Source organism: Ambystoma mexicanum, chromosome 1p (assembly GCF_040938575.1).
Source record: "Ambystoma mexicanum isolate Mex_15411 chromosome 1p, UKY_AmexF1_1, whole genome shotgun sequence".
Lineage (NCBI taxonomy): Eukaryota > Metazoa > Chordata > Amphibia > Caudata > Ambystomatidae > Ambystoma > Ambystoma mexicanum.
Genome location: NC_090921.1, coordinates 799682362 through 799706430, shown reverse-complemented (window position 1 = coordinate 799706430; position 24069 = coordinate 799682362). Strand labels below are relative to the sequence as shown.

Here is a 24069-nt window from a genome sequence, read left to right as displayed (position 1 = left end):
TGATAACAACAGAAATTAGACATTCACAAATAGAGTGTGAGGTGTTCCTTGTTGTGTTGTGGTGTTGTCATGCCCAGTTTTACATTTTTGATCATCCTATCACGATCGTGATGGACCCAAAACCCCTACTGCCAATTTTCCAAGAGTCATTTCTTCACACACTGCTCCCATTAGAGCACTGGATGTTACAACTGTCAGATTACGTGTGCCCACCTTGGTCCCCTTGCCGCCTCCTAACCACCCTTCTACCGTCACCATGGCCTTCTTGCCACCACCCCACACATTGCCAACCCAGTCAGCCTCCTCCTCTTGGGTGAACCAGCCACCCACTAACACTATATCTGGGGCTTCCTTGCCCCCTGCGGCCCCTCCTGCACTGGCTCCCTCCTCAACCATTATTGTCCCGGCTCCCTTAGCGATCTTGGATCCTCTGGCCCCTTCTACCTCTTGCACTCTCGTCACTTAGGGGGTGGGGGCAGGGACCACTGTCTCCTGCTCCCCCCGCAATTCTTTCACTGATTGCAATCTGCTCCACATTGCCACTTTTAACACTCGCTCAGCTGTCAAACACTCCTCTGATATCTGCAACCTCCTTGAACTCCTGGATCTTGATGTTCTTGCCCTCACTGAAACCTGGTTCAAGGATAGCTCTGTCCCGAGTTTTGACACACTTCTCCCAGAAGGCTACAAAATACTCTCTCTTCCTAGACCAAACAGACCAAGTGGGGGAGTAGCAGGGTCTCCCTCTCTCGTAGCTCTTCACTCCTGCTGGTCACCTTCTATCGGCCACCTGGTCAGCCCCCCTCTTCCTTTCGGAATGGGCTGACCTGGCCTCCTCTCTCCATTCCTCCTCTTCTCAACTCCTCCTACTGGGTGATCTCAACATCCATCTCGACTCACCTGATTCCTCAAGACCTTTCTGCAACCTTTGCGACTCTCTCTCTCTTTCCATCTTACCATCTGGCCCAACACACAGCGCTGGCCACACGGCCACACCTTGGATCCTTTCTGCTCAACTGACATTCTGCTATCTATCCCTCTCACTGTTTCTCTCTCCTGTACTGATAATCCTCTCCTCTCTTCTCACTAGAAGCTCTCTTCTCTTCTTGCATCGGTAAACCCGGCACTGCCTCCCATCTACAAGGTCATCCGACTCATGAAAAGAGTCTCAGTAGCTGCCTTTCCCTCCACCTATTATGCTCCTTCCACTCCTGCAGCTGACTCCCACACTGACACAGCCCTCTCAAACTTTAACCTCTCCGTTTGCAACTCTCTTGATATTCTTGCCCCTGTCATGAGGGTACGAATGAAGCCCACCAAAAAGTGAAACTCTTGGTATGACTCCGAACTGGCTGCAAGTGCAGGGCAGCCGAATGGAAATGGGATTCCTCGGGCGCACCCTGTGACAAACTGGCCTGCCGCCTCCTCCAAAGGCAGTATAGACTCTGCATCCGCTCCAAGAAAAGAGTCTTTATTCAAGCTGCATCTATGCGGCATCCAATAACACGGACAAACGTTTCAAAGTCTGAAAGGAATCAGCATCCTCCACCATTGCACCCACCCAGGCAATTTGCTTGGTCCTAGTTGCACACTTTACCTCAAAAACACTGGATATCCTATGCTCCCTCTCTTTCTCACCACCTAATGCACCAACATCTATTGTACCACCATTGGCCACCTCCAACCCTCACCTTCTTCTCTCTCCCAAGTGAGGAGGTCATTAGACAAGTCCGGTCTATGAAAGCCTCCTCCAAACAGGTGTACTCCTGTCCCTCCAAAACTATCAAGGACAACATTGACTCTCTTGCCCCAGCCTTGGCTGACCTCCACAACCTCTCCCTTGCCACTGGAGTTTTCCCCACTGCTCTTAAGCACTCCCTCAAAAAACCTTCAAACTGACCCTTCCATTCCGGCAAACTATCGCCCGATCTCTATCACTCCTTTCCTGGGCAAATTTCCTGGGCAACCTCCTGGAGAAGCTGGCTATTTCCCAGCTTATCCTCCACAATGAATCTGTTGGCTGCGTCCATGGCCACCAGTCTGGTTTAAGAGCATCCAGAGGCATGGCAACTGCTCTTCTGAATACCTGTGAAGATCTGCTCCCAAATCTTGATTCTAACTCTCCCTCTGTCCTCATTTTACTCAACCTCTCCTCTGCCTTCGATACAGTGAACCAGAACACCCTGATCACTTTTCTCTGTGATACCCTGGACATCACTGATCAGGCCTTGGCATGGCTTACCTCCTTTCTCTCTGACTGCCCATCCCAGGTGGAACTGGGGTCTTTCCTCTCTCGTATCACTCTCTCTACTTGCGGTGTCCCCCAGGGATCTGACCTATCCCCCTGGTTTTTCAATGGCTACATGGCCTCCCCTGGCCCGTATGATAGCCACCTTCATCTCCAACTTTCAGTGTTACGCGGATGACACAGAGCTCTCCTTCAGGCTGCCATCTGCCTCCTCCACCTTGCTCATACCTGACTTTCTTGGCGCAATTCAGTTGTGGTGTGCTCCAAGCGACCTCTGCCTCAATGCCAGTAAGACAGATTGTCCTCATCGGGACCCCTGCTCCTACATTCCCTCTTTCTCTCTGGCCTCTATTCATTGGCCCTGCACCTCCACCTAACAACGGGACAAAAATCCTGGAGGTCATCTTTGACTCCACTCACTCTTTCTCATCTCACATCACAGACATCTCTAAAAAGTGTGACTACCAACTTCACCTTCTCACAGGTATTCTACCTTTTCTCACCTTCCCCTAGAGGCTCACCATCTCCAGAGCCATGGTCCTCTCTAGGTTGGACTACTGCCACAGCTTCTTTCTCAACCTGCCCTCTTCTACCCTCCGTCCTCTTCAAATCATCGAGAACAGAACTGCAAGACTTATTCTTGGCCTCAATGCAAAGGTACCACATCTCTCTGGCGCTGAAATCCCTTCACTGGCTCTCCGTGGCTGCAGGGATTAAGTTCAAAACCCTTTGCATTGTCCACAAGGCTTCCTGGGGCCTGGGCCCACTCTATTTGCAACGCTCTCTTCGTAAATACTCGCCTTCCCGAACCCTCCGCTTGTCTTCCTCCAACTCTCTGCGGGTGAGCCACACTCCCAGCAAAGAATTGGGGGGAGATCTTTATCTTCTGCAGGTGCCTCCCTCTGAACAGCCTCCCTGCCTCTCTCTGTCTTAAGCTGCATCCATCTCCTTAAATTCTGTTAACTCCTCAAGACTTTCCTCTTTGCCTCCTCCTTCTCTCTCCCCCTCCCCTGCTAACCAACCCTCTCTGCTCTCTCTCTCTCTCTCTCTCTCTCTCTCTCCTCTATTTCTGATCAGTTTCGCTGACTGGCTGCCTGGTGTACCTTCAGCGCCTCACAGGTACCAAGCTTTCCTCGCCACTCTCCTGCACTTGCCCCGGGGCTTTGCACTTGCCACGATAATGCCTAAGTATGTAAAAGAAATTATGGTAATTGCACAGATGTGTGCATTATGTTTAAATTGATAATTTTGAATGTTAATAAGATTACAATGACTTATATTAAAATTTATTTCTGTACTACAAACATTGTTTGCATTATAAAAGTATTAAAATGTTTAATACAAAACAAATGGAATGAATTTCATCTTTTTTTGTGGAGCCCTGGTGGCGTGGCGTCCCTGTCTCTATCCTGTTACAGATTTTCTCTCTGTGAAGGGACGGTGAACCTGCTGGGGCTCCCCGGGACAGTCACTGAGCTTGGGGGCCATCCACCCAAATGGGACATGACCCCCGACCGTCCTGGACCTCTGGCTGGGCTGTGTTATAGGTTTCCCCTCCAGATAGGGATGGGGACCCTGGCAGGGCTCCTTGGGACTGCCGCTGGACTTGGGGATGAGTGAACCACATGGTAGACAGGCACCCATAGCCGGGAACATCACCCCAGACTGTCCTGGAGCTCTTGCTGCGCTGCCTTACAACTATTCCCTCGGGTAGGAATGTGGACCTTTCCGGGGCAACCTGGGACCGCCGCTGGGCTTGGGGACTGTCAACCCGCATGGGAGACAGGGGCCCAAGGCCAGAGACAGCACTCCCAGCCGTCCTTGAACTCTGGCCGGGCTCATTTACAGCTGTTCCCTTCAGTGAGGGATGCAGACCCTGCCAGGGCTCCCTGGGACCACTGCTGGACTTGTACCGTTTTAGTCGGGACACCAGTGGGAATGTGGGAAGGTAGGATATGTGCTGTTGCCGGCGTGTTTTGGCGGTTCCTTGGTGGCAAATGTCTGATTATTTATTTTTTTCCCCTTCATTTTGGACTTTGTGGGTAATACATTTTAGGGCGATTGGCGAAAGTCAGACCTCTTTGGATTCCCCCGGGTGTCCTCTCTTCAGAAATATATGGGGTTCCCCATTTTCCATGGTGGCTGCGACAACCCAGGGCCAAATCTGTGGGTTTTCCACAACACTAAATACCATACGAATGTCCCCTTCCTAGGCCCTTTGGTGTACCAGTGGTTTAGCCTTTTCCCTTTGCACCCAGGTAAGTGTACCGAGACATGTGAGGTACCGTTTTCATCAGGACACCTGTGGGAACATGGGAAGGTAGGATATGGGTTGTTGCCAGCGTGTTTCGGTGGTTTCCTGGTGACAAATGTCTAAGAATTGTGTTTTTTTCTCCCCTTTTTGGAGTTTGCTGGGTCTTGTGGGTGATACATTCTAGGGCGATTGGCGAAAGTCAGACCTCTTTGCATTCCCACGGGTGTCTTCTTTTCAGAAATGCATGGGGTTCCCAATTTTGTCTTGGTGGCTGCGACACCCCAAGCCCAAATCTATGGATTGTCCACAAGACCGAATACAGTATAAACATTGTCTTCCCAGGCCCTTATGTGTACCAGTGGTTTAGCCTTTACCCTTTGCGCCCAGGTAAGTGCACACACACACACATGTGAGGAGCCGTTTTTGTTGGGGCACCTTTGGGAACATGGGAAGGTAGGGCATGTGTTGTTGCCAGCATGTTTCAGTGGTTTCCTCGTGGCCCAGGAAACTCTTGCAAGGATAACAAGTTTTATTTCTACAAAGATGAGTGCGTCAGCAAAGAACTCTGCTGCCATGGAATGTTCTGGCCAAAAAGGGTGCAAGGAGAAGCTTAAAAGGAGACACAGCATCATAGATTATGTCATTGTATATAATGGAAATCCACCTGGCTGGTTGGTGAGACCCTATACATGGTTGGCTTACTCCATAGGGTATGCCAGGCCATTGGTCACAGCCCAGTCCGTCCGTTTTCCATCACGTGGAATCTGCTGAGCTCATCATCTCCAGGGCATCAAGGCCAAAGAAGCAATTAGTTAAATTTGTGGACAGTGCCACTCTATCATTATACAATGCACTTGACATAGTCAAAGACTGGCACAGGGGGAGTCTTGAGGTGCCAGCACTAACCCACACATCCTTCCACCCTCGCTTTTGATCCATAATATATCCCTCCCTGTACCTCGAATTACAAATCATGTCACTATGAAATAAAGGTGGGACGACCATGGTCTTAGACCTTTTATGGTGGATTGGTTTATGGTTGGTGGTCTGGGATCCCCTGGTATCTCGGAATTCAGGGGTATTGGGACTAGGGCAGTTGTAGGGGCTATAACTTGTAGTTGGCTGGGTGGGGGTAGGAGACCTGCTTTGGCCTGTGTGTGATAACACGTACAACACGGCGCCCAGTGCTGTCTCGTGGCCTTGCAGGGTACATTCTTTCTAGAACACACATATTGGCAACAATTTTAGGACAAAGAAGAGTTTCTGTAAAGGTTAGCAGCGTGGGCCTCTCTCGTCAGCGCTTGGGCCTATTCAGATTTCCCCTTCAGGCTAAGAGCCTGTGTCTAACACACTAAATACTGCCTGGCAGTGCAGGGCCTATACTTCTACTATGGCTACTGAATATCTGCAAAATGGCGTCTACTTATATATGCGCACTATGTCTAAACATCTAAATTGCATACAAATGATGATCGTGTGGGGACCTTTAGAATGCTTCCCTGGTCTATTATAGTTCTTCCAATGGGGCTTGCCTCACCCCAAAGCACCTAGGGGGGTGGGACGGATTTGCTTCCTTCCCAACACTGGGACAAGGTGACATACCCTCTAGCCCAGAGGAAGACCAAGAGGGCACTCAATGGGATTCCAGTAGCATTGAGAGTTCTCACCTTTCCGTGAGCTCGGCCACTCCGCAGGAAGTAGAACCGTACAAAAGGTGCAATAAGAGCATTAAGAAATGCAGAGATATTTCCCAGGATGACCCCTTCGATCCAAACCTGCTACTCCACCGGAGATCCTTGTTGTGGTATCCCCGGCGAAGGTCACAAGGTACTTGAAAAAGCGACTGTGCACGCCTCTAAATAAGGAGGCGAGGAGAAAATTGAAGGCAGAATGTCCCAGACTTTCTCTGCCGGATAAAATAGCGGACACTCCGGACGTGGACTCCCGTATGTTTACATTCATGGCGAAGTACACCAAGGACCTGAAAAAGGGCATTGACCGCTCATGGATAGCGCGCGAGGACGCGCTCCTCAATTCCGTAGGTCCATTGGCCAAGATCTTACAAATGGTGGAAGAGGCCAAAGAGGGCACGTCTATTAATGTGCATATTCTGGCTGGTTGGGCACAAAGAGTGGTTTGTCTTATAGGTAACACCAACTGTGCGATTACAGCGGAGTGCAGATGATTAATTTGAGTAAAGATCGACCTGAAACTTAGGGAGTAGGCGTCCTATGAGGCCGCTGCAGCATCTAAAGGGCTTTTGTTTGGAGAAGCTTTCATCAAAGCCATGCACAGATTTGTTACCACCTTCGCTGCTCTGGACAAAGGCCAGACATCGTTAAAAAGAGTGTTCGCGCCCCCAGGTATTTGCCAGCACTGACAGAAGCAGGGGCTGCTCTGCCAGCCACTGATGAGGCCAGAGGCCCTATAGAGGAAACAACTGGTGACAGCAGGAAGACAGAAGGCCGAATCAACCTGATTTGCAATTAGGCACTCTAAAACCCCACCTTCGTTAATATAGGATTTGGATCATCCCTAATATTGCCCAAATACATCATCACTAATTAACATATTCAAAAATCACATTTTGAACACAAGCTTTCATGACTTTATCCAGTTTTACTGATGCTATTTCAGAAAATCCTGGCTACACATCAGTTTCCCCAGACATGGAAGAAGATAGTTGCTGTGATGTTCAAGAAGGGAGACCTATCTCCCTTCTTGATGCCTCCTACGCAATCTTCTCACACTTTATTTTGCAGGCCTTGAACGTGGGGCTAAGCAATCTGGCAGATATGACCTAAACCAGTCATGCTTCCGCAAGGGTGCAGGCACTTCTTTGAATTGCTTGTTGACAAAGTTTTCGTCAAACCAGGCAGTGCAGACCAGACATAGCCTGTACTTGGCTCTTTTGCACATTTCAAAGGCTTTCGACTGTGTAGATCGCTCTAGGCTGTAGGAGTGGGGCTGTCTGGAATCCTTGGTTAATATTCTGGAACACCTACATTCAGACATTAGACTCAAGGTCAGGCCAGATCAAGGGGGATCGTTCTCTGGCTGGATTCTTATCGAGCAGGGCTTACGACAGGGATGTGTGTTAGCCCCATTTTTATTTAATCTTTATATCCTCTGAATAGGGGTAGCTCTAGCTCGTATTGTGGTTAATCCCCCTAGACTGGGCCTTATATATGCGGACAATCTCGTCCTTATGGATTGTACTGCATTGGACCTACAAAGGTCATTAAACACTGTGACTGATTACTTCGGGGACTTGGGCTTGGACATAAATGTGTCCAAGTCAAAGATTCTCGTTATGAATCGACATAGGATTCTTTCAGGTAGGCCTAATTTCATATGGTATATAAATAGAACCAGAATGGAGAAGGTAACTGAATTTGGATACCTTGTTGTAAAGCAAAAAGGTCCTTGACTGGCGAATCAGGCTCTTGTCGCCTATGTATGAAATGTAAAGGAACAGTAAAGCACATAATTATTGAATGCCCAGCACTTGGTTATCAGCGGAGTGAAATGTTTGAACTATACTTTAAGGCCACGCGGAACGCTGCCGGCCCTTCCAGGACTACACTCCGTAGAGGGAGAATACCAATTTATTGTGATGCTGATAATACATCAATAGAAAAATTACACCAAAGAATGGATTTTACTGCATTGTGACTGAGACAGAATGAACATAGGGATTACCAATTGCACTTGCACCATTTGATTCACAGCAGAAAAGACTTACCTTAAATATATAGCTGTGTCACATCTTGAAAATGACCTTGGGTCGAAACACATGTCGGCAAAGGCGAACGAGAACGAGAACATTCAATTAGAATATTCAAACATTCATTAAAAATTGAAATTGTATAAGCACTATGCTAGTTGTTATATCTATTCTAGATAAGCGCACACAGTAGGAAATTTCTCTTACGGTATACTTTAAGACCTGACCACTGTTTACATGGGAAATGTTGTGGTGGAATTTTCTTTCAGAGCCCACGGATCAATTTGTTATAACTCTGATGAATTTTGTAAAAAGTATAAAAATTGATTCAATGAGCTTATTTTAAGGTAATGAAATTATTAGGAATTTGTATATGTACATTTTTTACATCTTTTATTCTGTTTTACATATGTATACATTGATTGGGCCTCATTACGAGTTTGCCGGGAAAAAAAAGAAAAATACTGGCATGCCGGTGCTACCGTGTCCGTGGAGCACTGCTGCCGGAATCAATGGTTGATTCCGAGTCAGCGTGCACGCCATCCCGGCATGCCGGAAACGGTTGCACTGGCATGCCTGTAACGGGCCCAAAACCCCCCATACTGGCATCCTCGCTGATGCTGACTCCAATTCCTTCTTCGCGTATACCACTGTTACCGGTACCCGTGACACCAGCACCGGAAATAACGTCATCGCCAGAACAGGAAATGTACCGGCGGCCATTATAAAAACACAATCCATTGCAATCCTCAGTACACTGGAGTGTGAGGCAAAATCTGAGCTACTACCTAAATTGATAGACATGTCTACAAGACAACCTGCTGTTTGGTAGCGCACGCCTAGGTTCAGTGAACCTGAACTAAACATGCTTGTGGACACACTTGTTGAACACTCTGCCGAAGAATCCTGTACCGATCTACGGCGCCAAACACAGACCCGGGAGAAGGCTATCTGGGAGGAGGTTGCCCGGAAGGTGTCGGCGGTGGGGACAACAGCCAGGATAGAGTGGGACTGTAAAAAGAGGTGGGACAATCTACGTCACCATGTGTGCAACCTCCTTGCCGCACAGCACTACCAGGGCATGGCCATAGGAGGGGGACCACCATCCCCTATTAAACTGCAGGCATGGGAGGAAACGTGCAGCAGTATCGTGCACATGGAGCGATAGAGGAGATGCCGAAGTTGGAGATGTGTCATCCAATGATGCCGGGGAGTCCCCGTAAGGCCAAAGTCACATCACACACCTTGTAACCCCAATGAAAATGGCTAGGCCAATATGTCAAGTATGTTGAACCCGCGGCCCTGCTGGCATTCCACCCACCGTCAACCTTGTTGCACACATGCACATTGCATTTACCTGCAAACCCCACCCATACACCACTCACACAGATCCCCTGTATTGCATCCACTAATTTCATCTGCATGCACTCAGACAAACATCCCCCAGACAATGCACTACTGCTGTTGTCACCGCCGTGCTACCACATGGCCAAAGTCACGTCAGTGTCACTTACCCTCACCACCAGTATATGTCAAGATGCACACATCAATGACACATGTGGCACACTTGTCCCACCCACCATGTCCCATCCCGCTAAATCACCATCAATGCAGCAACCGCCATAGACAGCAGTAACATGTGAAACACATTGTTTCAAAATGAGACACATGTCACAGATCTTGAGTGGCATGCCCCTAACACACACACCGGTAAACACCAGTACCCCAGGCAACAAACACTGCTCACACCATGTCCCCACACCACAAGTGCACCCACACTGAATCTCTGACACATGCATGTGTGCACCATGCCATGCCCTCCACCATGTCCATGACAATGCACATACATTTGAAAGTACTAGCATTGATGTCTGTCTGACGGATCCACACCCATCACTGATGCCATGCCTTACGGTCCACATCATCTGGTAAAGACTGAACAGCCGACCACATCCAGAGGCACCAGGGCACGGCCTTGCCGCAGGACAACCACCACCTCCAGACAGGATACCAGCACATCTACCAGCAGAACAGAGCGGCCAACAACACCTGCGGCCCAGGCCCCCCCCGCCAGCAGGAGGCACCTGCGGCCTAGGCCCCCCCGCCAGCAGGAGGCACCTGAGGCCCTTTCACAAGGGGGTGGAGAGGACAACATTGGGGATGATGGTGGAGTGGAGAACATACCCAGTGACCAGAGCTATGGGGATTCTGCTGGATTTAGTCCCATGGGCCCTCTGAGCCCACAACCCATACAACAACCACCACTACGTAACGTACGTGACATAGAGGGGCGCCTCTCAAGGTTGGAGGAACGTCAGCAAGCAATGCACAAGATGGTGCAGCAATACCTTTCCCAGGTGCAGCTAATGCGGCAGACAATGCAGGACACCGCCAGGAACACTGCACGCATTCTGGATAGATCCACAGAGGGAGTTTACCATCTGGCACGGCCTGTGAGGGAGGGCAATGGCAGCATCTCATCCCTTGTGGAGTCGATAGCTGTGTTGGTACAGGAAATTGCCAAACAACGGCACATAACAATGCCACTGGGGCCATCCTCCAGCAGGACACCCACTAGTTCCCGGCAAAGCAGCCCTTTGCGTCGATCGCAGCGGCTCACTTGCCCGGCAGAGGGGCACACCCCTTTGACAAAAAGGTGTTAATGGGACAAGGATGTGATGCGTGTGGGGAGGGACAGTTGGGGAGGGGTTGTGGGGAGTGGTTGTGGGGAGGGATAGTTGGGGAGGGGGTGTGGGAATAGAAGGATGGGATGGTAGTGGTAGGTAAGGACATTCACATCTTGTCACAATACATCTGGTGTAGCAAAAAAACCTGACTGGACATAGCTCTTTCAGTATGAGTGCATTTATTCATGTACAGTGTCCAGTGCCCAGTGTGAACCATGTCCAGTGCCCAATGTGCTTGTTGTCCAGTGCCGTGTCTGTTATATTTGCTCAAAATTAGTGGTGAATTAGCTCTCGCCGTGTGGCACGTCCATCATTGCCATTGTGGCGCTGTGCATTATCCTCCTCATCATCATCCTCGTCCTCATCCTCTGGTGGCAGAATGTCCATGTCAGGGGTCAGGGGGACGTTGCGCCGGATGCACATGTTGTGCAACATGGCACATACCAGTACAATTTTGCCCACCTTTTCTGGCCGGTACATGAGGGCTCCTCCAGATCTGCTGAGGCAGCAGAACCTGGCCTTCAACAAGCCAAACGTCTGCTCAATGGTGCAGTGAGTGCGTATATGGGCATGGTTGTACGCCTGTTCGTTCCTGTTGAGGGGTTGCCTGATGGGGGTCATGAGCCATGGCATCAGGGGATACCCGCCATCACCTGCACAGGAGAAAGGGTATATGTCAATTTCTTTGACATTTCATTTGCTACAGGTTGTACGGTGTCCATTTGAGAAGATTAACATGCACAGGCAATAATAAATTTACATAGCATATCTTCTTTTCAGTGTACCCGAAGGGAATTTAGGCAGGATGTGTTTAGGGGGGTGTAGCGCAGTTGCTTTCACATGGACCATTCACAGTCAACTTGGCCTCTGCAATGCCCGTACGACTGACACCAATTGATGTGCAATCCATTCATGTTTTACAAGTGAAGGTGGACTATCCCTGTACAGAGGTACTTTTGACATTTACATGATTAGCATTTGTGATGTAGTGGTATTCATGGAATGCAGTCTCTATCTGCAATCCTTCATCTAGACATCGCTGAATATCGTAACCCATTTGACAAGAACACATATATTTTGATTGTATGAGTGAGGGGTTAAGGGTGACATAATAGCAATAAGGGTGGGTGAGTGTATTCATGTATGATAAACGCTGAATTGGGTGAGCCCGCAAAATTAGAATAATGTATTATCGGTAGTAGAAGCATTTCCATTTCTTACAATCTGGTCTAAGTGCATTCTACTTAAAGGTGTCCCTTAAGGAGACATGAGAAGGGAACTAACAGGCAGTGTACCTGTGAAATGTGAAAAGTGCGGCAGCTACTGAAATCTCAGGCTGAGCATCATGACTTGTGTTGTTACTTGACTTTGTTTTTGTTAGTCATTTATGGTCACTATATATATAGTGCATTCTGGTACCTGTGGTTTCAGTTTTATGCTGGCCAAAATTACATGTAGTTGTGTACGCACTGTATGTTTTACATGCATGGAAACACGGCTGTCAAGGCCTTGCGCTTTGGCATGCTACCACTGTGTTGCACCTTCAATTACACCTACACACTACCAAATTTTCATGCACTCACAACGCTGTGTATGGTCATGTCCCGTTCTATGTGTGAGGTTTGTTAATGTGCAGGTTGCGGGTAGTAAGGTACCTTGGTCTTATTCCTCAACTACCTTTGCCTTTTGATGGCCTATCCAGCCTCTGTGCACTTTCACAGATGTTTGGTAAAGGTTACGGAATATTGCAGTCAGAGTAATGATGGATTGTTGCATGCAGTGTGCACATCCACTGGTAATGTGTCTCATGCTGGGCCTATTTCGACACTCCACATGGCCTTGTAGTTAGACTCACCCAGCAGACAGGTTGGCTGTGCCGATTACTGCCCCCACTCACCCAGCAGCCAGGTTGGCTGTGCTGATTACTGCCCCCCTACCCCAATTCAATAGTCCAAATGGCCTTGTAGTTAGACTCACCCACTAGCCAGGTACGATGCCCAGCGTGTCTTGCCGTGTAGCAGGGCAGCATGGAGTTGCGCAGCACCATAGAGTCATGTGTAGAGCCAGGGAATCTTGCACAGCAATGTGTGATTAGTTGGCTGTCATCACACAGTATCTGTACGTTGAGGGAATGGTACAGCTTCCTGTTGTGGTACACTACCTCCACAGCACGCCTGACCACCAGCTCCACATGTGTGCAGTCGACCGCACCAATTACATTAGGCATGCCTGCAAGTGAACGGAATGCTATTTTAGTTGCATTCACCTCCTTCGCAGTCCGTGGTAAGCTGATGTGGTCACGTACGTGGGACAGAAGTGCATCTAGCACCTGGAGGAGGACACTGGAGAAACAGGGTTGGGAGATTCCATGCAGCTGCCCCACTGTGTGCTTATATGTGCCTGCAGCTAGGAAGTGTAGCACAGACACTACCTTCAGCAAGGAGGGGATGGCTGTACGGATATTAATTAGGCTCACCGGGTCAACATGTATCAGTTCCACTATAGTGGTGATGGTGTTCCTGTCTAGCCGGTACACGGTGTGGATCTGAGCGGGGGTGAGATTGAATGGGGTGGCCCTTAGCCGAGGGATTGTTGGCTGCGTGCGGGGTACAACCTGCTGCACATTGGGGATTTGCTGGTTCATGATGGCCCTCCTTCTCCTCATGCGTCTCCATCGCACTGCCTCTTCAATCAGGCATGTCCTCCAGCTCCAGTATTGCTAGTGCTAGTGGTAGCATTGTGTTTTTGGAAGGGGTGTGGGGTGTAGGAGTGGTCCTTTTGTGCTGTTGCGCAGCCCATTGGCCCCACCTGTGATCAATTTGTGCACCTGTGGCATGTTTGGACACACCAGGATCCACTTAATGCCTGGTCCGCGATGCTGGTGTTTCCTGCATCATTTTCATGTTATTACCGGCATGTCTATGCCCGTTGTTGCATTACCGTGCACCTCTGGATGTAAACTTACTTACGCCATGCCGGTATCACTGGCATGGCTGCCGCGTGTCACTGCAGAAGCCGGCAACAATGTTGCCAGGCGCTGCGGGTCCCTGCATACCGGCATTGCAACTCGGACTACCCTGGGTCCACTGGTCCGGAAAAAGGTTCCGGTATGGATATACCAGCAGAGCTATTTCCGGACCGTCATACTTGGAATGAAGCCCATTGTGTTTTTACTCTTTTGCTCTATGGGTGTAAAGTTTCATTTGTTGAAGCTAGGTCACACAATAAAGAATTGAATTGATAACCAGTTAACAATACAAACCTATTTCCCTTTCTTAAATAAAACAGACATCTAATCTTGCAAGTAGTGAATAAATCAGAAATATTTTGTACTTATTAACTTTTTTAGTGAATATGTACAACATAGTGTTAAAATATAGACAAGTAAACACTCTTGGTTCTTGTCTTCTGCTTGGATGGAACCCCCTACTGCGTTCTGATTGCTACCAGTAGAGGGAAGGCCTCATTTCTTGATGCTCTAGACTGGGCCTCCACAAATAGAAGCAGCTAGCTTTTAGTTAAGAGGTATACCTCTTTTCTGGTAAAGGGAAGGCTGAACTCTCAAGAGCGGTGTGAATGTGTTTCAGTAGCGACTCAAACAGCAAACATTAACAGTCCAAAATAAAGATAATGTCCAATCAAGGTTGTATGAAAAATAGATATATTTTAATAAAACACACCGTCAACAAAATAACTAAATAGACAAACACTACGCAAAACCCACCCCTGATGAAAGAACAGAGAATAAGCAAACATAACACAATGCAATCTGGCACCGCCGACATCACACAATACCAAACGCCATTCATGACCTAGTTCACACAACCACCATTATGTGAAAACATTTTGTGTGTCATGGCCACGTCTCACACCAGAAGGCCAAGTGAGGGTTTTTTGTGCACTACTCCGGGAAGGCAATCGAGAACTAGTCCGGAATAGCACTGGAATGACTTGAGGGAGCGATGGGTATTGTATCTGGGTGAACTATAAGGATAGCCACCCATGACAAAGGTAAGAATTGTGAAGGTTTAGTATGCATGCTCTATCTGGAAGATTCACCATGTGCGCCAACTGGAAGAGCCTGTATGTATAGCCTGTGCTCCTCCAGTGCAGTTTTTGAGCCATAGACTGTTGCTAACCGTTTTGTTGCAGCTGCAGAAATCGACAGAGGAAGCTAGTACCTGACTGGGCGCACATGCAGCAATTCTCCACCAGAACTGCTAGGTATGTATAATGCACCACTCCGGCGGACACTGGACGCAGGCATGGCCACCCGCACACATCAGAATACAACAATGACTACGACAAATTTGGTCTTGCTGATCACATAATTGTTACGCCTAGTTATACCAGACTATGCCTCAACACCTGACATCAGTATGCAGCGAAGACCTATGACAAATTCAGGCACGCTGGACACATAGTGAGCCTCTAGCACGTACGCCATTTCCTGACTCCTCTCAGCACCCATCCACATGCCTGATCTCATGGGTTGCTATCTAGCAGAGCCCGGCCAGCAGTGCTAAGCCTTATTTGTCCAACTGCCCACACGTATTCTAATCCTACTCCGTGACCTCCAACACTCTGCACTTCAGTCCCTGAGGGCATTCCCACCACCAGTGATTGAGACTATAATAATGGGAAAAGGCGCTACATAAATGACAGGGTAGGTTCAACAGTTTGTTCTACTGTGAAGATACTGGGGACTGGATCCGCATTTCTGCTGGATCAGTTTAATCAAGCACTTTAGGAGCTGTGGATGGTAAGGGCCATAAGGGTCAGTTTGATGGTTGGTTTGACGGCAAAGATTCTAGAGCCTGGATACACAGTGCTGTTTGAGCAACTCTAGGCAGCGTACAATGGTCAGGGATCGATGAGCCACCAGGGTCGGGTCCATGGCATTGGCAATTGGCAGCAAAGATGCTCACGGTTTGATCGTAGGTTCAAAGGCGGCAGATGCAATTATGGGCATGTAGTTCATGCAGAGGCAATGACACACTTGACTAACACAGTGTGGCAATGAACAGATTCAAACATGCAGGACAGTGGTGCATTGACTTAGAGTGCCAACAGCCACTTGATGGGTCATGTGGGTTTCAGGGCATAGAACGGTCTTGAATCAAAGCTCTAATTGGGTCCAGGTTATGAACGCAAGTTTCCTGGCTGTTTTGTTCCTCTGGTTGCTGTGAGTCTATGGTCACAAGGATAGGATTTGGACCTTGTTTTTTTTCTCCCAAGCACTAGGGATACTGGTCAAAATCTTCAGGAGTCCTACAATGCGGTGAGGTCATGGGTACTGTCTTGGCTGGAAGAGAGGCAGGACTTATCCCAGCAGCATGTCATCCCTAATGGTTCTTTTTGGTATGGTTCAAACACAGTGCTCAATGCTGCATTGGATGCTCAATCTTCACCTCACTGGCAGAGGACTTTGGAGAGATCAACTCTGCCAAAAGAGGTCAAATGAATTCTTCCTCAGGTTTATGTTCATGGGAGAATAAAAGAAGTGGTGGGAAACCCCTTCTCTTAAAGGTAAATGTCTGCAGGTGATCAGACTAAAGCTAGCCTGCCTTAGTGGTCCAATCACTGTTTGTGAAATCAGTTGACTTTGCCCTTCTGACATCAAACCCAAAGTGATTTGCTCTAGAAGAAGAGGAGGGAACAGGAAGGAGAGAGAGAGAGAGGGGGGAGAAAAACAAGATGGCAGTAGTCTTTCTCCACTGTACACAGACCCACTGTCTACTCTAACCCCACCCTCTCCATTCTCACTAGGATGAAAAGACCTTTAGAAAGGAAGCAACCTGTTGTCAGGATACCCCCTTTGAATGGGTGTGCTCCTTTGATAACTGGGTCCAGCATAGCTGACTGTGGTGCAGCTATCTATAGATGAGGATGTTTCCTATCCACAACAGGAGATCAAAGAAGAGTCATGGTTATTCAGGTTCCTGTCCTGTCAGTTGGTAGTATAGTTTGTAGTTTAAACATTTTTTTTTATTAAAGAAGAGTCATGGTTATTCAGGTTCCTGTCCTGTCAGTTGGTAGTATTGTTTATAGTTTACATTTTAAACTTTTACAACATATATTTGTTTACATGATTTAAAAGGTAAAATTCAGCTAATAGTAACATATTTCCAAGTCCCTATAGTATTGCTAAAAATACTTGTCAGTATTCATATTTCTCCTCTGATCATCAATAATTTACAATTGACTTTTTGTGACAACATACCACTAACTTATGATTAACAAATCTGGTATATAGCTTGCGACAATTCTCTTATTGCATATAATTCATAAAGGAGGTAAAACATCTGATACTCTGAATTAGCTTGAGACAAAGATAGACTCATTTTTCTTTGTCAGTTCATCCTCAATTTTGAATAATACACGAGAAAGTGCCAAGATAATACGCATACTATTCCCATGCATACAACGTTCCCAAAAAGCAATTCTTGCTATATCTGTTTCCTGCGGAAAATAACATCCCAGCAGATTACGTCTGTCTTCCCCAAAGTGAGAACAGTAAACCAATAAATGTTTTAAAGATTTGAACTGCTTTTTACATAGACAAAATCGGCAGTTCAGGTCACCTTTTAATGAAATTACCTGATACCACCTCTGCATATGCTCCAATGTAGGAAACTGATTTAGCTCGACTCTCATATAGATGTTTCTAACTCTATTAGGTGGACATTTAATGATGTATAAAGAACAAGACTCCCTCTTTCGTGATCTCAATGCATATTCCATATATGTATTATATTCTGTGTTTGCATCCAGGGTCATTGACCAATCTAAGTCATATAATTTTCGTTTATTCCTAAACACACCTATTTTAAGATCTTCAATGGAAACATCAATAGTTTCCAAAATTGTATCCATTTTTTTTTTAAATAGTTCCAAAGAGTGCAAAGAGCCACCCATCAATAACACATTGAGGTCCTGAAAGAGTGAGTCTCTCGGAGGCATCAATATTTTTGCATATCTACAGAGTTGTCCCCAGTTCCACCTGGCTGCTAAAGACGGTAATCCCAATTTGTGTCGAACAATTGAGTTCGGCACTGAAGCAGCCAAACCCAACGTCCGTTTCCACAGATTCCCCTGAATCCTATTCAGTATAAGCTCTACATTCAACAAACACATATCCAAACTGAAGAGGATGATAGGTTCCACCTTTAGTAAATAAAATTCAATGAGAGGCAACATCAAAAATTTACAATATTTCCCATATATAACCTTCATCATTGATGCCAGGGGACGTACTTTAGTTTTTAAAAACCCCTCCCAGGATTTGTATGAGTTTACATCCGCCAGAGGATAACCTAAATATCTGTTGGTGTTTGCTCGCTCTAATCTTATTCCTGCAATATGCCAGAAATAAGATTTTGTTTTTTTAATATTATGGAAAATAATGATTTGGGACTTTGTTGGGTTAGCCACCAGATTGTGTTGAGTGGTATAATCAGAAAAGATGTTTAACTTGTTCTGTAGACCCTGTGGGGTTCTGTCAAACAAAACAATGTTGTCGGCAAAACATAGCCAGTGTATCTTAAGACTCCCAAGTTTTGCCGGAAACATACCCAGGCCATTCCATAACTTGTACATGTCACAGAGATACAGGTTAAACAGCGTGGCTGCCAAATTGCAGCCTTGTTTCACACCTGTTTCTGTTACAATTGGTGGTGTAAGGGTCCCTTCTTTGTTAACTCTTACTTGAAAGGTTGTGTTAGTGTGAAGCATAGCAATTAACTGTATCAACCATTTTTGAAACCCAAGGTGGATTAGTTTGGCCCATAACACTTCCCTAATCACAGAGTCAAAAGCACTAGAATGATCGAGGGCTGCAATGTATATCGGCCCTGTATTAGTTCTTTTAGATTTAGCAAAGATATGTGATATTACAATTGCATTTAGGGAAGTTCCTATATTTTTCCTAAAACCAGTTTGAAACTTTGAGTATATGTTATTTAAATCAATAAAGTTTTGCACTTGTTTTAGTAGCAGGATCGCTAAAACTTTAGCCGATGCGTCCTTTAGGGCGATCGGCCTAAAGTTAGATGAATCTTTCGTGTCACCTTTTTTAAATATAGGAACTATAATCGCGTTAAGCCACGATTTGGGAATAGAATCTGATTCCAGAATGTTTTTAAATTTGGTATATAGGACGGCAGCCCAAAACACCGGATCATCTTTGAGGATATAAGAAGGCAAGCCATCAGGGCCCGCTGCTTTAGAGGCCTTCAAGCTTTTAATGGCATCAACAATGTCCTCCGTTGAAAAAGTTATATCGTCAGCATAGTGACAAGTTAATATCTCAGACTTGATATTATGGAACACAGTAGGCAGTTTAAATTTTGGCCCAATTATAACTTTTCCAAATCTCAGAAGAAATTGAGGAACCCAAGTCATGGGACTCAGCTAAGTTTTTGCCATTTAAAATGGACCATAGACAACGGGTATCATCTTTATCAATACTTTCATTATCCATTGATTGTCATTGAGACCAATCTTATATCTTATTGCTTTAATCAGATTTCTGTATTTTAAACGCACTTTCTGTTTTAAAGCAATATAAGAAAATGGATTCAAATTTGATCTCAACAACTTTCTTAGACTGCGATTTTTCTCACGTTTAAGCATGGTTATTTCGTTGTTATGGATTTCTTGCCGTCCAGTGGAGGTGCGCCTGGAGCATTTCAATAGGGAGAAAATATGATTCCTAATTACCAATGAGTTCCATTCCTCTCTTAGAACTGCATTATTTCTCACATCTCCTCCCTCAGTGACTCTCCACACGTCCCTATGTACCAGATATGTCAATTGTCTACAAATCCTGGGATGCCATCCCACTGAGGTCTGAGCCCGTTCAAGATTCACCAATTCTAGCATCAGATTTTTTTTTAGAGGTGCTGATTGTAGTCTGATGTTTAGCAAAATAGGTGCATGATCGCTGAAGGGTGTATCAACTATGACTACACTACTGACCATCCCCATTAACCCCAAAGAAACGAAGAAGTAGTCTAAATAAGATGCAACACCCCCTCGGATCCATGTGCCTACATGTGGACCAGGTTTAAAGTCCACCCGCACGATGTTCCAATCTCTAAAATATTGCTTCCATTGTTTCCCCCTATTATATAGATTCCCCTTTCGTTTAAAAGTTTTAGGATCCTCACCAATGGGACTACGACCGAGACATGTAGAATTAAAATCCCCCCCCGATCAATATCATATAGTTTGGATTCTTCAACATTGCATGCTGCAGAATTCCATCCAGCACGTCTAAGCTGTTATCTAATGTGGTAGCTGCTGGATTGAAGTAAACACATATGATTAAATATACATACGAGGGACATCAATTAGACTCAATTCAACAGCCAAGATACCATCTGCAGCATATATAATTTCCGAGTTATGGTTAATTGCATTACTTATCAATATAGCCACACCACCCGTAGGGCGCCCAGCCACTCCTTGTCGTGCTGGTACGCTAAACGTTGCATATCCATCCACCACAAATGCATTCACAGTCATAGTTTCCTGTATGAATAAAATCATGGGAGACCAGATACTATCAAGACCTTTAAGCCAGTTTCCCAGGTTTTTCATCCCACAGCAATTCCATGAGATGGCCGTGTATTCAGACTGCCTAGGACTGCTTTTGGTTTGCCGCCATGTCTAGTATGGAGGTCATCAACGGCGCCAACCAAGTTATATTAGATGCTGCCCCCACTAGTGCTGAGATCTGAGCAATAAAATCAGCTGTCTGTTCCTGACTAGAAGGGGAATTCTTCACACAAGGCAGAGTTTGTTCACTATGTGGTGGTTCGTCCAGAAAGGCATCAGCATAAATAAAAATAAACATAAATCCAAGCCTCGCAATCCGAAGTCCTTCCTGTGTTCCCACAACAACCGTACTATGATTATAGATTGAGGAGCACAAATCATACGCAGTTTTTTGTGGTTTGCCATTCTGATCCACTCTATGTCATCAGAATGTAACGTCCTCAATTGGGGGCTACCCTTGAAGACATTAAACAAAAACGATCTGTTCAATCTTTACTGACCGTTAATCTTGGGATCACTTTGCCATCCCAAGATGTACCGTGAGTCCCTTGTAAAGGAGACTTCATCCATTTCTATCTCAGAGTTTTTCTGAGGATTTTGCGCTTCAATTCTAGGCTCCATGTCTTTGAGAGTCGAATTTCTAGGGATATTTTCTTGCATGATACAGCCACCATTCCCTGTTGACACAATCTTTTGTTTTTCTATGATATTACTTGTGGAGGCCTCTACACTACTTCCATGTTCGTCACACCTCCCTACCATACCATTGCCATGATGATCGGGTTGATTGTTTACAATATGTCCTGCACTTTTGTCTTTAACATCAAGGTTAGAAGAGCTCAAAATTTTGTCAGCCGGGTGAGTGTTTAGTTTGTGATTGTTCGCACTCCCCCGTCTGCTTGTCTTGTTTATAACTATGGGGTAGTAAGTTGACAATCAACCTTGTATCTGCAGATGTGGTAAATCGGTGGCCTCGCCACTGAGACCTGCCCCTTGATTTTCATTAGCCTTCCCTCTGGGCATTCCCAGTTTTTGTTCTAAAGGCAGAAGCAGATTTAATAATGCTTTGGATTCCTCATTAAGTTGCGTTAAATCAATCACTAATTCGTTGGGCAACTCGTTGGCATAACTTCTCGTGTTGATCTCTTGCTCACCATTTACTACATTTTCATTTCCCTTTTGTTTTTTTGTTTGTTTTTAAGCATATCTTGAGTGCCTGAGTTATTATTTTTTTTCTTCTTTTGATTTGCTTTTTTGAGTGCCTTAGCCTGTGCGCTTTCATTTTCCAAGAAAAGAAGACCGTGCTGGATTCATCTTGATCATTTCCCTCCATCTCAGAATTAATTACATTGTTCACTTGTTCTATAACTGGCGGTATAGTCGAGCTGCCACTAGCCTGTTCTATTAATGTAGTGGCAGCATTCTCAATCAGTTTAACGAGAGGTGATGGGCTGTTAGGAGGCTCCTCCATCTTTACAAGCACTGTAGTGCCAGAAGCAGCCTCATGTGTACCAGACTCGTTACCGGCATTAAAACTGCTGTGTTATGAAATAAGATAACGAAACACATCATCCAGTTTTAATGAGTTTGCTTGGATGGCCCTTAATAATGCTAGAGATGAGATATCGGCAGTGATGTTATCTGATTTGACCCCCTCTGCTACCACTTTTGCATAGGGTTCAACTTTCAACACTTCCCCAGTCTGAGCGCTTGAGTCAATCCTCCCGGTTACAACAGACGGAAGCATTTTTGAGATGTGTGAATCTAATAGGTTCATTCTCTCAGACTGACAGGTCACATAAGCTAACATAAAACCCTCTATTTTGCATATTTTCCCCGATAAGTCTGAGATCATATCCTTTATGGAATTCAAATAAGCATGGGTCAAGTCATGTCCTTTGTCCAATAGATTTAGGATAGATGTTATGACCGGAAAAGACACATTTTCCTCTTCTTTACCTATTGGATGGGTACATTTATTGTCATTAGATGCCAAGTTGTTATTCACACCATCCTTACTAAATGATTGGCTATCATCATCCTCAAAAGTCGCATTATCATGGGAATTAAGTCCTAACCCTGCCCCCAACAGCTCCCCTGCTGGATAGTAAAAAGGGAGCTCTTACACAGTGGCAAACATCCCACACTGACAAAGATAAGTTGATCTTTAAAGCCCGCTCTACGGTTTACAAAAAAGCAATCACCCAAGCAAAAGCCAAATCTTTTGAATACAGAATCTCGGAAGCCCAATCTAGCACAAAATAAATCTTCTTCATTTTCAGGGAGCTAGAGACTCCCACGCCCACACCCCAAAACTTCACCAAAGACAAAGCCTGGTGCGACGAAATTCAAACAGCCATGCAAAACAAACTGAGCCGCCTCCAAAGCAAAATACTAGCTACTAAACAAGCCCTGCCTAATACGCATATCCCTGTCCAACCACCAACCTTGGACCCCCCTCAACCCTTTCCCTTCAAACCCATACAGGAAAAAGACATCATTAATATAATGAGGAATATCAAACCCTCTAACTGTAAAGGTGATGCCTGCCCAGCCACTCTCATCAAGGACTGCAAAGAAGCACTTGCTCCCTTCCTGACAGCCTTTGTCAATGCCTCCTTTGCAACAGGGAAAGTCCCCGCCTCCCTTAAGGAAGCATGGGTCCCCTCTTAAAACTCTCGATCCCACCTCCCCCAACAACTATAGACCCATCACCACTGTCCCTTTCCTCCTCAAAATACTGGACAAAGCAGCCTACCTGCAGGTTCAGCACTTCATCGAAGAGAACAAACTCCTGGGACTCCGCCAATCTGGCTTCCGCCCCAGACATGGGACGGAAACCGCCCTACTTGATCTGAAAAACCAGATGGACGATGCTAGAGACATGGGCAAACCAGCACTTCTCCTACTTCTTGACTTATCTGCGGTGTTCGAGCTCGTTGATCATGATGTCCTATGCCATCACCTCTCCTCCACTGCCAAGTTCTCCCCTGACGCCACATCATGGATCACCTCCTTCCTACAAGACAGAACCATGCAAGTATTCTCCCCCACCCTCTACAACATCTTCACACGACCCCTCTTCCTCATCCTCGACGCTATGGGTATCTCTTAAACTAACTACACGGACGATACCCAGATCCTCCTCACCCTCACTGGCAACTATGACACTGACTCTTTGACCCTTAACAATCTCTACAACACCATCCAAGCCTGGATGGCAGACAATGGACTATGCCTCAACTCTGATAAGACTGAACTCCTACTGGTAGGTTCCCCCGACACACTAAAAAATCTTGACTCCCAATTCAGTCACTTCACCATCGACACCATCAAAATACCTGTCTCAGACTCAGTCAAAACTATTGGAGTCTATTTGGACTCCAACCTATCCATGGACAGACAAGTCAACACAATTGCCTCCTCAGCTGCATATCACGCTAAACTTATCAACGCAATTAGGCCTTTTCTCTCCAAAGAGAACTGCACAAACATAGCCAGGACCATCACCAGCTCCAGGCTAGACTATTGCAATGTACTATTTCTAGGAACATCAAAAAAAACCTGGAGAGGCTACAAGTCATCCAGAATA

At 46.1% G+C, this 24069-nt stretch overlaps 1 long non-coding RNA gene across 1 annotated transcript in view; it reads right to left on the bottom strand.

Annotated features, from left to right (window-relative positions):
* Positions 1-11078: 11078 nt before the first annotated feature.
* The window catches only part of LOC138564981 (uncharacterized), a 32740-nt gene continuing 19749 nt past the window's right edge, over positions 11079-24069 (bottom strand). Inside the window, exon 2 of the long non-coding RNA XR_011300955.1 lies at positions 11079-11569. This is a non-coding gene — a long non-coding RNA (uncharacterized lncRNA). The remainder of the gene's footprint in view (positions 11570-24069) is intronic.